This window comes from Hyla sarda, chromosome 1 (genome assembly GCF_029499605.1).
Source record: "Hyla sarda isolate aHylSar1 chromosome 1, aHylSar1.hap1, whole genome shotgun sequence".
NCBI lineage: Eukaryota > Metazoa > Chordata > Amphibia > Anura > Hylidae > Hyla > Hyla sarda.
In genome coordinates, this window is record NC_079189.1 from 1,523,537 (window position 1) to 1,539,554 (window position 16,018).

The 16,018-nt window shown below is 44.5% G+C and overlaps 1 protein-coding gene across 1 annotated transcript in view; it reads right to left on the reverse strand.

Annotated features, from left to right (window-relative positions):
- Positions 1 to 14,769, reverse strand: part of LOC130282733 (oocyte zinc finger protein XlCOF22-like) — a 178,002-nt gene extending 163,233 nt beyond the window's left edge. Inside the window, exon 1 of the mRNA XM_056531545.1 lies at positions 14,686 to 14,769. The gene's annotated coding sequence lies outside the window, so the exon portion shown is untranslated. The remainder of the gene's footprint in view (positions 1 to 14,685) is intronic.
- Between the last annotated feature and the right edge of the window lie 1,249 nt (positions 14,770 to 16,018).

Genomic DNA, 16,018 nt, shown 5'->3' on the forward strand with positions numbered 1-16,018 from the left:
ATCACCAGTCCCTAATCCTTTGGACGGAACATTGTATAGGCCCACCCTAACACCACCAGTCCCTAATCCTTTCAAAGGAACTCTCGAAGCGGTTAAAGGGATACTCCACTGGCCAGCATTCGGAAAATTTAGTTCCGAACACTGTGTGCGAGCTGTGGGGGTCGGCCACGCCGACCCCCGCAGCGTGCACCCAGTGTTCAGAACTAAATTTTCCAAACGCTGGCCAGTGGAGTACCCCTTTAACCTCTTGTGTTTTTCCTGTCCCTTCTAGGACCAATAGGTTATCTCCTAGGGTTCTCTCATGGAGAATTCCTAAAAACCGTATTACTGGTAAGTCGTATCTTACTTTTGGTCTCATCACTCCAAATTACAGCACGCCAGAAGCTGTGAGGTGTTGTCCGGCGTATTGTTACCAAGCTTCTGTGGCATTGGCGCAGTAAAGGCTTCTCCACCATGCGGCACATTTTTTGTTCGAGTATTGTACCCCTTTTTATTTGCATCCTAATCAATTCTCTTGGCCGTTGTGGTGAAATCTTTCTTGGTCACCTGACCTTGGTATCAAGAGATTCCATGAATTTTCCACTTCGTAATAAGTGATTAAACAGGACCGACCGGCATTTTCAAGGCTTTGGATATCTTTATAGTTTATAGTATATATATATCCTTTTATATCTTTATAGTTTCTTTACCTGGTTACACAGGTCTTTTTGACAGTTCTTTTCTGCTCCCCATGGCTCAGTATCCACAAACTCCTTCACTATTCATACAGACACTTATTACAATAATTATAATCTTTAGATTTTTTTTATTAGGGTGATTTAAAAAACGGAGCAAAACAAGTGTGTATGATCGCCGGCCTTAAATAAGGAGGAAAAGACAAATATAAAGTGTTAGATAATTAAAATAAAAACTTTCTCCTACACGAAGAAACATCAAACATTGTAAAGTCAAGTTTCACTTTATTCCTTTTACAAATACAGTAATAAGAAGGTTCCCGGGGACAATTTCTTTTTTTTCTTCCTTATTTTCCCCAGTAGTTTTTTTGAGCTTTTTAAAAAAATAATAATAATAATAATAATCAGTCCATCGCATTAGCTAAAGTCGACTCACACCTTCAGAATTTTTATTAGCACATCGAACATTTTTTTCAAGCTGTTTTTTTATTTTTATTTTTTTGCATTGTTTCAGATTTTTCCCGATTTTTTTTTTTTTGCTACAGCAAATGTAAATGCAATATGCAAACCAGCTGTATTTTATGCTACAGGCTCAAAAACATCCTAAAAAAAACTACCTTTTTAAGATGTATATGACCCACAAGAAGTCCCTTCCACTAAACAGGGCAGTCATACCCCAAGTACGGGCCCCGGGACCCCGTTGCGGCGCCAGCACAGAAGAGGACAGCTGTTTAAACAGCGGGCTCCTGCTCCTGTACGTACATTACACAAATAGCAAACGTAATGTACATAAGGAGCGTAGACTTAGGCTCTTTTCACACTAGTGATTTTTCCGTTATTGAAGTTCCGTCGCATGTTCCGTTACGATTTTCGGCAAAAACCTGCCGTTACAAAACCCCTGACAGCCGAGACTAAATCGCATTGCAGCCTATGGGGTTTTGTAACTGCCCGTTTGCACCAGTATATGCCGTAATTCATGCAGTAATTTTTCCGCCACGATGTCCCGTCACTGTATAACGTCCATAATGAATTACGGGCATATACGGGTGCAAACGGGCAGTTACAAAACCCCATAGGCTGCAATGCGATTTAGTCTCGGCCGTCAGGGGTTTTGTAACGGCAGGTTTTTGCCAAAAATCGTGACGGAACATGCGAAGGAACTTCAATAACGGAAAAATCACTAGTGTGAAAAGATCCTTACACTGCAGGCCGCGTGATGACGTCATTTTAAGTCCTGCGTCGCTCTGGAGGATACAAAGAGCCCGGTCTCAGCGCAGGATTGGTGGAAAGGTGAGTGGAATTTTTCTTTTTAGGACCTACCTGGGGGCACTACTTACTGCTGGGAGCATAACCTACATGAAGGCACTACCTACCTACCTGGGGGGCACTACCTGCCTAAGGCCACTACCTACTGGGGGGTGCTACCTACCTACTGCTAGGGGAAATACCTACCTAAGGGCACTACCTACTGGGGAGTGCTACCTACCTACTGCTAGGGGAAATACCTACCTAAGGGCACTACCTACTGGGGGGTGCTACCTACCTACTGCTAGGGGAAATACCTACCTAAGGGCACTATCTACCTACATTGGGGGAATTACCTACCTAAGGCCACTACCTACCACTGGGGGCACTTACAACAAGGGGGTTCTACCTATATGAGTGGAAATACCTACCTGGGGGGCACTACCTACTGGGGGTTTCTACCTTTTAAGGGTATTCGCTATCTACCTACCAGAGGCCCTACATAATAGGGGGGGAGAAATTACCTACTTACATTCACCCAATCCCCCCACCACCTAAACACACTTACTCCCTCATACTATGCAGGGCACCAAGAGGGGCATTACTGGGGCACTGAGGAAAGGTAAGGAATGTGCTGAGCCTGAGTTGTTTGTTTTCTGGCACATTCTGTGGGGACGAGTCATGTTCGGAAGAAAACTTCACGACGGTCTGGGCCACACAGAGAAGAAAAGGAAAGAGAACGACTCCAAAAAGACGCCTCCTGTGAGTCAATAGATAGACAATGGAGAAGATAGTGGGCGGACCCGGGGGGGAGGGGAGGATCAGGCCTTCAGCTGTGTAGGGGGCCTCAAAATTTCTGATATCAGCCCTGCCACTAAATGTTATTTCTGTTATAGGTATAATGAATGAGACCAGACGGCCATTTTAACATCGATTTTAATCCATTTCAAAGATAAAAATAAATGTTTTGGGATTTTGTGAGACTTTTTAAAATGTTTTATGTCTAAAAAAAACAAGAAAAAAAACACAGCTTTTTTACATAGCATCACAATAGATCTTGGGTAAATATAATTTGGGTCTAATCCCACCTGAAAATAATAACTTCTTGCTTGGCCAAATAATGTCTGTAAACAACCAGATGTGCCCAAAATATTTTCTTCCTCTAATAACGTTTCTCACGTCCCAAACAAGAACGCTGTTTATTCTGTGTGAATTCTCAGATATATTTTACGTATGAAACATTTTTTACATACACCATCAAACTGGCAGATACCTTCTATGCTTTCTTTCATGTCTAACACAAGCATATTTATCTGCAAAACATTTCCCACATTCTGCACATGCAAATGGCTTCTCTCCTGTGTGAACTCTCACATGCGAAACAAGCAGTGATTTTCTTGGAAAACATTTCCCACATTCTGAACATGAATACTCTCCTGTGTGCAGTTTTTCATGTCTAATATGATCTGATTTAAACGCGAAATATTTCCCACATTCAAAACAAGAATATGGCTTCACTCCGGTGTGAACTCTCAAATGCGTGGTAAGATTTGATTTGTATGTAAAACATTTCCCACATTCTGAACACCTATACGCCTTTTCTTCTGTGTGAATTCTCGCATGTGCAGCAAGATTGTGTTTCGTTAAAAAACATTTGCCACATTCTGAACATGAATATGGCTTCTCTCCTGTGTGACTTCTCTCATGTAAAACAAGTCGTGATTTACATGTATAAGATTTGCCACATTCTAAACATGGATAAGGCTTCTCGCCTGTGTGAATTCTCTCATGCACAACAAGACTGTGTTTACTTGTAAAACATTTTCCACATTCTGAACATGAATACGGCTTCTCTCCTGTGTGGATTCTCCCATGTGTAAGAAGATATGATTTTTTTGTAAACACTTTCCCACATTCATCACATTGAATCCGTTTCCTCCCTTTCTTCCCTGTCCTTGTGGTAACAATGTGCGATTGGTGAGGAGAAGGTTCCCCATGATCAGGTGGATTATTATAGGATAGATCTGGATGGACATTAAGGGTAAGAAGGTCTTCTCCTGAGGAGCGCTCCATGATCTCTCCATCTTCTCCTGAGGAGCGCTCCATGATCTCTCCATCTTGTCCTGAGGAGCGCTCCATGATCTCTCCATCTTCTCCTGAGGAGCGCTCCATGATCTCTCCATCTTCTCCTGAGGAGCGCTCCATGATCTCTCCATCTTCTCCTGAGGAGCGCTCCATGATCTCTCCATCTTCTCCTTTATGATTCAGGGATAACATGACGTTTCCCTCAGAATTCTTACTGGGATTTCCTGTAGGATATAAATGGATTTGTTATAGTGATCCCACAACCTACAATGGCCTCAACATACAATAGTTTCAACATACAATGGTCTTTTCTGGACCATTGTAAGTTGAAACCAGACTCAACATACAATGCTACGGACAATCCAGATTTGTGCAATGTGTCAATGGCCGGAAGAACCGACCAACCAGAATGGGCAATTTACTGGTAAAACACCTGTATTACTGAAGCGTATGCACTGACTGACGTCTGGTAGCGCCCCCTACAGTACAGGGAGGTATTACATGTTCTGTACTCTTTACCTGTATTACTGAAGTGTATGCACTGACTGACGTCTGGTAGCGCCCCCTACAGTACAGGGAGGTATTACATGTTCTGTACTCTTTACCTGTATTACTGAAGTGTATGCACTGACTGGTGTCTGGTAGCGCCCCCCACAGTACAGGAAGGTATTACATGTTCTGTACTCTTTACCTGTATTACTGAAGTGTATGCACTGACTGACGTCTGGTAGCGCCCCCTACAGTACAGGGAGGTATTACATGTTCTGTACTCTTTACCTGTATTACTGAAGTGTATGCACTGACTGACGTCTGGTAGCGCCCCCTACAGTACAGGGAGGTATTACATGTTCTGTACTCTTTACCTGTATTACTGAAGTGTATGCACTGACTGACGTCTGGTAGCGCCCCCTACAGTACAGGGAGGTATTACATGTTCTGTACTCTTTACCTGTACCAGGGTTACCTGCTCATTTGGACACCAGGTAAGGGCGACTCCATTTTACTTTTTTAGGACCCTGTAGAAGCTCCTGTCCTCTACATAGACCAGTGTTTCCTAAGCAGGGTGCCCCCAACTGTTGCAAAACTACAACTCTCAGCATGCCCGGACAGCCTTTGGCTGTCCGGACATGCTGGGAGTTATAGTTTTACAACAGCTGGAGGCTCCCTGCTTGGGAAACACTGACATAGACAGTGATTTACAGCTCCCAGCAGATCTTTCTTACTTTTATATGTAAGGATTTGCTTTATCTATATTAGTTATCTACTTTTTTTTCTTTAAAGGGATACTCCCGTGGAAAACTTATTTTTTTTTTATAAACCAATTGGTGCCAGAAAGTTAAACAGATTTGTAAATCACTTCTATTAAAAAAATCTTAATCCTTCCAGTACTTTTTAGGGGCTGTATACTAAAGAGAAATCCAAAAAAGAAATGCATTTCCTCTGATGTCCTGACCACAGTGCTCTCTGCTGACCTCTGCTGTCCATTTTAGGAACTGTCCAGAGCAGCATATGTTTGCTATGGGGATTTTCTCCTGTTCTGGACAGTCTCTAAAATGGACAGCAGAGGTCAGCAGAGAGCACTGTGGTCATGACATCACAGGAAATGCATTTCTTTTTGGGATTTCTCTTTAGTATACAGCCCCTAAAAAGTACTGGAAGGATTAAGATTTTTTAATAGAAGTGATTTACAAATTTGTTTAACTTTCTGGCACCAGTTGAGTTAAAAAAAAAAAAAAAAAAAAAAAAAAAAAAAAGGTTTCCACGGGAGTTCCCCTTTAACCCCTTAAGGACGCAGGACGTAAATGTACGTCCTGGTGAGGTGGTACTTAACGCACCAGGACGTACATTTACGCCCTAAGCATAACCGCGGGCATCGGAGCGATGCCCGTGTCATGCGCGGCTGATCCCGGCTGCTGATCGCAGCCAGGGACCCGCCGGCAATGGCCGACGTCCGCGATCTCGCGGGCATCCGCCATTAACCCCTCAGGTGCCGGGATCAATACAGATCCCGGCATCTGCGGGAGTTCGCGATTTAAATGAACGATCGGATCGCCCGCAGCGCTGCTGCGGGGATCCGATCATTCATAACGCCGCACGGAGGTCCCCTCTCCTTCCTCCGTGCGGCTCCCGGCGTCTCCTGCTCTGGTCTGTGATCGAGCAGACCAGAGCAGGAGATGACCGATAATACTGATCTGTTCTATGTCCTATACATAGAACAGATCAGTATTAGCAATCATGGTATTGCTATGAATAGTCCCCTATGGGGACTATTCAAGTGTAAAAAAAATGTAAAAAAATGTAAAAGTTAAAGTTAAAAAAAAGTGAAAAATCCCCTCCCCCAATAAAAAAGTTAAACGTCCGTTTTTTCCTATTTTACCCCCAAAAAGCGTAAAAAACATTTTTTATAGACATATTTGGTATCGCCGCGTGCGTAAATGTCCGAACTATAAAAATAAAATGTTAATGATCCCGTACGGTGAACGGCGTGAACGAAAAAAAATAAAAAATTCCAAAATTCCTACTTTTTTTAATACATTTTATTAAAAAAAAAATTATAAAAAGTGTATTAAAAGTTTTTTATATGCAAATGTGGTATCAAAAAAAAGTACAGCTCATGGCGCAAAAAATGAGCCCTCATACCGCCGCTTATACGGAAAAACAAAAAAGTTAGAGGTCATCAAAATAAAGGGATTATAAACGTACTAATTTGGTTAAAAAGTTTGTGATTTTTGTTAAGCGCAACAATAATATAAAAGTATATAATAATGGGTATCATTTTAATCGTATTGACCCTCAGAATAAAGAACACACGTCATTTTTACCATAAATTGTACGGCGTGAAAACAAAACCTTCCAAAATTAGCAAAATTGCGTTTTTCGTTTTAATTTCCCCACAAAAATAGTGTTTTTTGGTTGCGCCATACATTTTATGATATAATGAGTGATGTCATTACAAAGGACAACTGGTCGCGCAAAAAACAAGCCCTCATACTAGTCTGTGGATGAAAATATAAAAGAGTTATGATTTTTAGAAGGTGAGGAGGAAAAAACGAAAACGTAAAAATTAAATTGTCTGAGTCCTTAAGGCCAAAATGGGCTGAGTCCTTAAGGGGTTAAACGACCACAGTTTTTTTTTTTTCGTTTCTGCACTTTCGTATTTTCCACCTCACCTTCAAAAAATCAGAACGCTTCAAATTTTGCACTTAAAGACCCATATGAGGGCTTGTTTTTTGCGCCACTAATTGTACTACGTAAAGACATCAATCATTTCTCGCAAAAATTTACGGCGAAACCAGAAAAAAATTATTAGTGGTGCAAAATTGGAAAAAAAAAAAAAAACACTCTTTTGTAATTTTTGGGGCAGTGAACTTTGACACCATATATTTATTCTGTAGGTCCATACGGTTACAATGATACCTGATTAATAAAGTTTTTTTTACTACCTGCACCAAAATGAGTATATGACATTTTCTGACCCCTATACCTTTTCTTATTTTTCCGTATAAGTTGCGGTATGAGGGTCATTTTTTGCGCCCTGAAGTTTATATCGGTACCATTTTTGTTTTGATGGGACTTTTTAATCGCTTTTTACACATTAGGGTATACAAAGTGACCCAAAATACGCAATTTGGGAATTTTTTTTTACGCGTACGCCGTTGACCGTGCGGTTTAATTAACATCATATTTTTATAGTTCGGACATTTACGCACATATTACATATGTTTATTTTTATTTACATTTTCTATTTTTCTTTTTATTGGAAAAGGGGTTCAAAAACTTTTATTCAGGAAGGGGTTAAATCCCATTTTTTCCCTTTTTTTTTAAAATATTTTTTTTACACTTTTTTTTTTTTTTAGCCCCCATCCCCATCCTTTGATTGCATACACTGAACAATGCTATGCCGTAGGATCTGCCATATGCATATCAGTGTAATCTGTGCTCGATTGCTCCAGCCTCCTTTTTTTTAGGTAAACTGTTTAACATTAAAGGGGTACTCCGCTGCTCAGCATTTGGAACAAACTGTTCCGAATGCTGGAGCCAGCACAGGGAGCTTGTGACGTCATAGCCCCGCCCCCTCATGACTTCACGCCCCACCCCTTCAATGCAAGTCTATGGGAGGGGGCGTGACGGCCGTCACGCCCCCTCCCATAGACTTGGATTGAGGGGGCGTGGCTATGACGTCACGTGCTCCCGGCTCCAGCATTCGGAACAGTTTGTTCCAAAAGCTGAGCAGCGGAGTACCCCTTTAAAGCCAGGACAGGATAAATTTTTTCCGTTTTTTTCAATTTTTCAAAAAGGATAGGGGATAAGATGCCTGATCGCGGGGGTCCCACCGCTGGGGACCCCCTGTGATCTTGCATCAGTACCCCATTACAATCAGTCCCCGCAGAATGTTTGCTCCGGGTCTGATGACTGGCGATCACGGGACGGGAGCATTGTGATGTCATGGCTCCGCCCTCGTGTGATGTCACGCTCCGCCCCCTCAATGCAAGCCCATGGGAGGGGGCGTGACAGCTGTCAGCTGATGACTGCTGATCACGGGGCCGGAGTATTGTGATGTCACAGCTCCGCCCCCTGTGTGCTGTCACGCTCCACCCCCTCAATGCAAGCCTATGGGAGGGGGCGTGGCAACTGTCACGCCCCCTCCCATAGGCTTGCATTGAGGGGGCGGAGCGTGACATCACACGGGGGCGGAGCCATGACATCACAATACTCCCGTCCCGTGATCGCCAGTCATCAGACCCGGAGCAAACATTCTGCGGGGACTGATTGTATCGGGGTGCTGCGTGTAAGATCACGGGGGTCCCCAGCAGTGGGACCCCCGCGATCAGGCATCTTATCCCCTATCCTTTGGATGTCTTAGCGCTGGAGTACCCCTTTAACTGTCTAGAGGGTCGTTAATTTCAATTGAGAATTTTACAGATTTTTTTTTCCAAAATTCTTAAAAAAAGAAGAGGATCTGTCTCAACTCCCTAAAAGAGAATTTGGATTATTTTTTATTTCCGAAAGTTATGAAAACGATTTCTTCAGCGTCATCAGGTTCTTCTCTATTTGAAGACACCGTCACCAATCTCGTCGCAGCTCAGAAAAAAGGGATCATTGCGTCTTCTGATCCCTCCGCGGGGGTTTTAACATCTACCGACAACCAAGGATACTTTATGCAGCTTCATTTTAGTGTTACAAAAATCCGCCAGCGCAGTGTTTACAAACAAGCTGTTAGTTACCACGGGTTACCGCGTGTCGCCATAACTGAGCCTTAAAGGGGTCCTCCGCTGCTCAGTGTTTGGAACAAACTGTTCCGAACGCTGGAGCCGGCGCAGGGAGCTCGTGATGTCATAACCCTGCCCCCTCACGCCGTTAACGCCCAGTGACATCATGAGGGGGCGGGGCTATGATGTCACGAGCTCCCATCTCCAGCATTCAGAAGAGTTTGTTCCAAACGCTGAGCAGCGGCGTACCCCTTTAAATCCACCATGAAATTATATGAACAGAATACTAGCAGAGTTATACGGGGTTTTGCGCCTGTTTCGGGGACTATTGCGTTGCCGATTTGCAGAGAACTAGTTTTACGTGAATGAAACGTTTTCTTGTCTCTTCTGGATACACGATTCCGGAGAACACCAAGACGCCTCACAGCTTTAATTTACCAAAATACAATGGTCCCAACCACGAGCGCTGTGATTGGAGGAGTCAGAAAGGTCAATAGCGAAAAGAATCCCTCCCAGTATACAGCGGCCATTACTATCAATGGGATAAAGGAACGGTCATACAGATAGAGGAAATCTATTGGTCTGGAATAATTACATCCCTGGGGTAACACCTCCTGGTATTATTCCATACCTGGGACAACACCTCCTGGAATTATTACATCCCTGGGGTAACACCTCCTGGAATTATTACATACCTGGGGTAACACCTCCTGGCATTATTACATACCTGGGGTAACACCTCATGGAATTATTACATACCTGGGGTAACACCTCCTGGAATTATTACATACCTGGGATAACACCTCCTGGAATTATTACATACCTGGGGTAACACCTCCTGGAATTATTACATACCTGGGACAACACCTCCTGGCATTATTACATACCTGGGACAACACCTCCTGGAATTATTACATACCTGGGACAACACCTCCTGGCATTATTCCATACCTGGGACAACACCTCCTGGCATTATTACATACCTGGGACAACACCTCCTGGCATTATTCCATACCTTAGGTAACACCTCCTGGAAATATTACATAGCTGGGAAAACACCTCCTGGAATTATTCCATACCTGGGACAACACCTCCTGGCATTATTACATACCTGGGACAACACCTCCTGGCATTATTACATACCTGGGACAACACTTCCTGGAATTATTACATACATGGGACAACACCTCCTGGAAATATTACATACCTGGGGTAACACCTCCTGGCATTATTACATACCTGGGAAAACACCTCCTGGCATTATTACATACCTGGGGTAACACCTCTTGGAATTATTACATACCTGGGGTAACACCTCCTGGCATTATTACAAACCTGAGACAACACAGCACCTCCTGGCATTATTACATACCTGTGGTAACACCTCTGGAATTATTACATACCTGGGGTAACACCTCCTGGCATTATTACATACCTGGGGTAACACCTCCTGGCCTTATTACATACCTGGGACAACACCTCCTGGAATTATTACATACCTGGGACAACACCTCCTGGAATTATTACATACCTGGGGTAACTCCTCCTGGAATTATTACATACCCGGGGTAACACCTCCCGGAATTATTACATACCTGGTATAACACCTCCTGGAATTATTACATACCTGGGAGAACACCTCCTGGAATTTCCTCCTTCACGTCCCTCATACACGGTTGATGGCCCCTCATCCTCTCTTCTTCATCCTCCACTTTATTATTAGTCAGATCTCCCCCCTGATGTGACATATAGAACAATTCACTACAATACAGCAGACAGGAGGAGCAACAGAGACCCCCAAAATCTATCCCCACATCTATGACTGCAGGACCCCCCTATAGAGATATAGGATCAGCCTCATCTACCTGATGCTTCTCTGGGACATTTCCCTCTGGACAGTCCTGGGAATACAGAGGGCGGGGACACCTTTCGGGTGGATTTCTATCAATGACTCTATCTGTAGGGAACACACAGTGATGAATAGATTATTCCATGTGATGATCAGATGATGGGTGTAGTAGTATCTAGGAGACCCTCCACCAATAATAGTCTCCCCCTCCTTACACTGCTGATCGGCCCCCAAATCCGTCTCCTCTTCTGGTTCATCTTTAACCTCAACCTTAATATCCATCAGATATTCACCCTAAAGAGAAAAAAATAAACAATAAATAAAGGGGCTCCCGAATTCCATTATAACCTGGGGGGCACACGGCCCCATGGTCCCCAGTATACATGTCCCCCCCCCCCTCCTCCTTATTTCCTTCTTCCCCTTTATCTCCACAGGTTGTTTTCCTCAGTTATTCTGCCCGGTAACAGCTGTTCTGCTGAGAGATGGATTCCTGCTTCTGATTGGAGGATCAGATTCTGCCCGGTAACCATGATCTTCTGCCCAGCGATGCTCCAGCCCAACAACAGCATTCTGATTGGCTGGAGGCCCATTGGCGGGAAAAGTATTTCCCTTCTATACTGGGCTGTGGTGTCTCCAGCTCAGTCACCTGTGGGAAGATTAGAAGAAGCCCCGCCCTCCCCTTTTATTTCACTTTCCTTTCCATCACAATGTGTAATAGAAGAGGTAAGTGACCCGAGAAGTCATGGGGGACATGTCTATTATTATATCTTATTGTGGTTCTGGGATTTTATTACTACGACTTTGGTTTGAATATTTGGTAGTTTGATCATAGTTATTTATTTATTCTTGCATGAGCAAAGCCGGGGTGCCGGGCTGGAGATTGTGGGGGTCCCTACCGAGATCAAACAGAGTTCCCCTTTAAATAAAGTGGGACCTATTGTGCCCTGATCAGAGGTTCAATCACTTTATGGTCATATTTTGAAAGCTTTAACACCATCTACCTGATGCTTCTCTGGGACATTTCCCTCTGGACAGTCCTGGGAATGCAGAGGGCGGGGACACCTCTCGGGTGGATTTCTACCAATGACTCCATCTGCAGGGAACACACAGGGAATGCATACATCAGTGCTGGATAGATTTCTATGTTACTATGTAGTGAGAGTGATATCTATATTATATGTCTCTTCTTACCTTGTAATGTGAGGGGCCGGTGATCCTCCATCATGACTATGTCCTGGTACAGATCCTTGTGTCCTTCTACATACTCCCACTCCTCCATGGAGAAATAGACCGCCACATCCTGACACCTTATAGGAACCTGACACACAATGATACCGTCATCACCAGACCCCTCCATTACTGTATAATGTCCCAGCAGTGTCACCTCTCTAATCATCACCAGACCCCCCCATTCCTGTATAATGTCCCAGCAGTGTCACCTCTCTAATCATCACCACACCCCTCCATTACTGTATAATGTCCCAGCAGTGTCACCTCTCTAATCATCACCAGACCCCTCCATTACTGTATAATGTCCCAGCAGTGTCACCTCTCTAATCATCACCACACCCCTCCATTACTGTATAATGTCCCAGCAGTGTCACCTCTCCAGTCATCACCAGATCCCTCCATTACTGTATAATGTCCCAGCAGGGTCACCTCTCCAGTCATCACCAGACCCCTCCATTACTGTATTATGTCCCAGCAGTGTCACCTCTCCAGTCATCACCAGACACCTCCATTACTGTATAATGTCCCAGCAGAGTCACCTCTCCAGTCATCACCAGACCCCTCCATTACTGTATAATGTTCCAGCAGTGTCACCTCTCTAATCATCACCAGACCCCTCCATTACTGTATAATGTCCCAGCAGTGTCACCTCTCTAGTCAGCAGCTCAGTGATCCTGTGGATGAGTTCTAGGATCTTCTCATGTATCGGTGAGTGAGGTGGAGGCTCCATGATGGGGCCCCGGGCCCTGCTCCGTCCTCCTGACTCATGGAGATGACTGCTGGGGGCCACACACTCCCCCCATGCCTTCTTCACTATGGTGTAATCCTGTGTATGGAGAGAGACAATGAGGGGACTGACCCCAGTATTCCTCCCCCACTACAAAGAGGAGATTGTGCCCCCTGTATAGAGCTCTAGTGAGCACATCTGGAATACTGGGGTCAGTTCTGGAGACCTCACCTACAAAGAGACATCCAGAACATAGAGCGGCCCCAAAGATGGGGGCCAACAATGGTGGAAATGTAGATGAGGAGACAACAATGGTGGAAATGTAGATGGGGACAACAATGGTGGAAATGTAGATGGGGACAACAATGGTGGAAATGTAGATGAGGACAACAATGGTGGAAATGTAGATGGGGACAACAATGGTAGAAATGTAGATGGGGACAACAATGGTGGAAATGTAGATGGGGACAACAATGGTGGAAATGTAGATGGGGACAACAATGGTGGAAATGTAGATGGGGACAACAATGGTGGAAATGTAGATGGGGACGACAATGGTGGAAATGTAGATGGGGACGACAATGGTGGAAATGTATATGGGGGGACAACAATGGTGGAAATGTAGATGGGGACAACAATGGTGGAAATGTAGATGGGGACAACCATGGTGGAAATGTAGATGGGGGGACAACAATGGTGGAAATGTAGATGGGGGGACAACCATGGTGGAAATGTAGATGGGGGACAACCATGGTGGAAATGTAGATGGGGGGGACAACCATGGTGGAAATGTAGATGGGGGGGACAACCATGGTGGAAATGTAGATGGGGGACAACAATGGTGGAAATGTAGATGGGGGGACAACAATGGTGGAAATGTAGATGGGGACAACAATGGTGGAAATGTAGATGGAGACAACAATGGTGGAAATGTAGATGGGACAACCATGGTGGAAATGTAGATTGGGGGACAACAATGGTGGAAATGTAGATGGGGGGACAACAATGGTGGAAATGTAGAAGGGGGGACAACAATGGTGGAAATGTAGAAGGGGGGACAACAATGGTGGAAATGTAGAAGGGGGGACAACAATGGTGGAAATGTAGATGGGGGGACAACAATGGTGGAAATGTAGATGGGGGGACAACAATGGTGGAAATGTAGAATGCAAGGAAGAAGCGGCACTCCAGGGATTGTAATCCAAGAGAATAATTTATTCACCCATCAGTGAGATGCAACGTTTCGATCCACAATCCGGATCTTTATCAAGCATGATAAAGATCCGGATTGTGGATCGAAACGTTGCATCTCACTGATGGGTGAATAAATTATTCTCTTGGATTACAATCCCTGGAGTGCCGCTTCTTTCTTGCATTCTTCATTTACTTGGGATCTTGAGTCGGACCCTTGGAGCCTGTGCACCCACTTTGGACTATAAGTCCTCCACTGTGCCTTACCTAATTTTTCTTTGTTCCAATGGTGGAAATGTAGATGGGGGGACAACAATGGTGGAAATGTTGATGGGGCCAACAATGGTGGAAATGTAGATGGGGACAACAATGGTGGAAATGTAGATGGGGACAACAATGGTGGAAATGTAGATGGGGACAACAATGGTGGAAATGTAGATGGGGACAACAATGGTGGAAATGTAGATGGGTCACCTCACCTCTCCGATCAGCAGGTGGAGGATCTCCAAGGTGAAGTGTAATATTCTCTTAGTCATCTCATTCCTGTCCTTCTCCATCCTTGGGGGTCATTCAGGAGAAGAGGAGACAACTGGGTCAGCTGGAGGGGAAGAGGAGGAGTCTGAATCACAGAACCAGCGACACAATGTAACAAACCTCCTCCTCATGTAATCTCCTTACTACTGGGGTGACACACTGTAACAAACCTCCTCCTCATGTCATCTCCTTACTACTGGGGTGACACACTGTAACAAACCTCCTCCCCATATAATCTCCTTACTAATGGGGTGATACACTGTAACAAACCTCCTCCCCATGTAATCTCCTTACTACTGGGGTGACACACTGTAACAAACCTCCTCCTCATGTAATCTCCTTATCACTGGGGTGACACACTGTAACAAACCTCCTCCTCGTGTAATCTCCTTACTACTGGGGTGACACACTGTAGCAAACCTCCTGCTCATGTAATCTCCTTACTACTGGGGTGACACACTGTAACAAACCTCCTCCTCATATAATCTTCTTACTACTGGCGTGACACACTGTAACAAACCTCCTCCTCATGTAATCTCCTTACTACTGGGGTGACACACTGTAACAAACCTCCTCCCCATGTAATCTCCTTACTACTGGGGTGACACACTGTAACAAACCTCCTCCTCATGTAATCTCCTTACTACTGGGGTGACACACTGTAACAAACCTCCTCCCCATGTAATCTCCTTACTACTGGGGTGACACACTGTAACAAACCTCCTCCTCATGTAATCTTACTACTGGGGTGACACACTGTAACAAACCTCCTCCTCATGTAATCTCCTTACTACTGGGGTGACACACTGTAACAAACCTCCTCCTCATATAATCTCCTTACTACTAGAGCGTAGGACCTGTGATGATGTCACAATCATGTGACCAGTACATGTGGGGGCGGAGCTCAGCCGGATAGAAGAGATTGTGGATGAAGGACCTGTGAGAATGGTCATGTGATAAGAGTAGGCGGGGCTCAGAAGTGGCTAGAACTTAACCCTTTTCCTCACTCCTCTTGTCTCCTCCTCATAGATTGTAAGCTCTTGTGATCAGGATCCTCACTCCTCTTGTCTCCTCCTCCTCATAGATTGTAAGCTCTTGTGATCAGGATCCTCACTCCTCTTGTCTCCTCCTCATAGATTGTAAGCTCTTGTGATCAGGATCCTCACTCCTCTTGTCTCCTCCTCATAGATTGTAAGCTCTTGTGATCAGGATCCTCACTCCTCTTGTCTCCTCATATATTGTAAGCTCTTGTGATCAGGATCCTCACTCCTCT